The following is a 2,542-nucleotide window of genomic DNA, read 5'->3' as shown; positions in this document are numbered from 1 at the left end:
GGGTTGCTTACTAGAGCCCTTTAAGAGGGAACCGTTTTGAAAAAAGCTTGACAGCCACCAGAACCAACAAAGCCCACACAGCCAGAGACCTTTGGAGATGAAGAAGGAAACGTCCCCTGGGGAGCTTCATGAAACAAGAAGCTGGGACAAAATTCTAGTAGATGTCCCTACATGCCCTTCCAGCTGAGAGAGAAACTCCAAACTTCATCAGCCGTTTTTGAGTGTAGGTAACCTCTTGGTGGTGCTTTAATTTGAACATTTTCACAGCCTTAGAACTGTAAACTTGAAACTTAATAAATTCACCTTTGAAAAGGTGACTTTCCTTTTCCATTCCATTTCTAGTATATCGCATTCCTGCAGCTTTTGCAAACTAAAACAGCAACCAATGAGTCAAAGAAGAAATCATAAAGGAAATTAGGAAATAGTTTGAGACAAATGAAAACAACACACAACACAACAAAATTTATGGGATGAAGCAAAGGCAGTTCTGGCAGGGAAATTTATAGCTATGATTATAACATTAAAAAAGAAGAAAGAGGGCCATGGTGGCTCAGTCGCAGAGTTCTCGCCTGCCATGCCGGAGACCTGGGTTCGTTTCCTGGTGCCTGCCCATGTGAAATAAAAATTTTTTTAAAAAAAGAAGAAAGATGTTAAATCAGAGACCTAATCTCACAATAGGAGGATCTAGAAAAAGAAGAGCAAACTAAACCCAAAGTCAGCAAAAGGAAAATCAGAGTGAAGATAAAATAATAAAGAAAACGAAATAGAGATAATCAATGGAACCAAAAGTTTGTTCTTTGAAAAAGATCAATTAAATTGACAAACCTTTGCTAGACCAACAAAGAAAAAAAAAAGAGAGCACAAATAACTAAAATAAGAAATGAAATGAGGGACATTATTACTGATCCCAGAGAAATAAAAAAGGATTATAAGAGGATATTATGAACAACTATAAGCCAATAAATTAAATAATTTAGATAACAGATTCCTAAAAACACTGACTCAAAAAGAAGTAGAAGACCTCAATGGACCAGTAATATGTAAAAAAGATTGAATCAGTACAGAAAAGCCCAGATGGCTTCACGGGTGAACTTTACTAAACATTCCAAGACGAATTAACAACAATCCTGCTCAAACTCTTCCAAAATAGTGAAGAGGAGGAAGCATTTGCTAACTGATTCTATGAGGCCAGAATCACCCTCATGCCAAAACTGGGTAAAGATACCATAAGAAAAGGAAATTACGCTTCCGGAGAAGATGGCGGCTTAGTAAGACGCACGGGTCTTAGTTCCTCCTCCAGAAAAGCAACTAAAGAAACAGAAACAATACGAAACAGCTCCCGGAGTCATGACAGAGACCAAAAAGACAGCGTACCCCATTCTGGAACAGCTGAACGGGCAGGGAGAATCTGCTGCGGTGAGCTACCCGAGGGGCGCGCGTTTTCCCGGCCGGGGCGGCTGGCGACTGGGGTCCCCTCCACGCACGTGGCTCCCCGGCCTGACTGGGAACGTTGGATAGCGGGGCCCTCCCGTCACGCTTGGCGTTTCGGGCCAGCTGGGCAATTAGGACCGGCACTCTCCCAAGCCGCGGCGGCCAGCGACCCCCACCTCCACGTGCGGTTTCCCGGGCCGACTGCGGTGCAGACAGACGAGCGCCACGAGCGCCACCTACTGGGCAGGAAAAGAAAAACAGAGCCCAGAGATTTCACAGAAAAAGCTTTCAACCAGCTGGGTAACACACCCAGGGAAATCTGATCAAATGCCCAGACACCAGCAGAAAATAATGGATGACGCTCGGAAAATTGAAGATATGGCCCAGTCAAAGGAACAAACCAATAGTTCAAATGAGATACAGGAGCTGAGACAACTAATGCTGAATATACGAACAGAAATGGAAAAATTCTTCAAAAACCAAATCAATAAATTGAGGGAGGACATGAAGAAGACATGGGCTGAACAAAAAGAAGAAATAGAAAATCTGAAAAAACAAATCACAGAACTTATGGGAGTGAAGGACAAAGAAGAAAAAATGGAAAAAACAATGGATACCTACAATGGTAGATCTAAAGAGGCAGAAGCTACAATTAGTGAACTGGAGGATGGAACATCTGAATTCCAAAAAGAAACAGAAACTATAGGGAAAAGAATGGAAAAACTTGAGCAGGGGATCAGGGAACTGAATGACAATATGAAGCGCACAAATATACGTGTTGTGGGTGTCCCAGAAGGAGAAGAGAAGGGAAAAGGAGGAGAAAAACTAATGGAAGAAATTATCACTGAAAATTTCCCAACTCTTATGAAAGACCTAAATTTACAGATCCAAGAAGTGCAGCGCACCCCAAAGAGAATAGACCCAAATAGGCGTTCTCCAAGACACTTACTAGTTAGAATGTCAGAGGTCAAAGAGAAAGAGAGGATCTTGAAAGCAGCAAGAGAAAAACAATCTGTCACATACAAGGGAAACCCAATAAGACTATGTGTAGATTTCTCAGCAGAAACCATGGAAGCTAGAAGACAGTGGGATGATATATTTAAATTACTAA

Source organism: Tamandua tetradactyla, chromosome 2 (assembly GCF_023851605.1).
Source record: "Tamandua tetradactyla isolate mTamTet1 chromosome 2, mTamTet1.pri, whole genome shotgun sequence".
In the NCBI taxonomy this organism is placed as follows: Eukaryota; Metazoa; Chordata; class Mammalia; order Pilosa; family Myrmecophagidae; genus Tamandua; species Tamandua tetradactyla.
Note: the sequence above shows the minus strand (reverse complement) of the source record.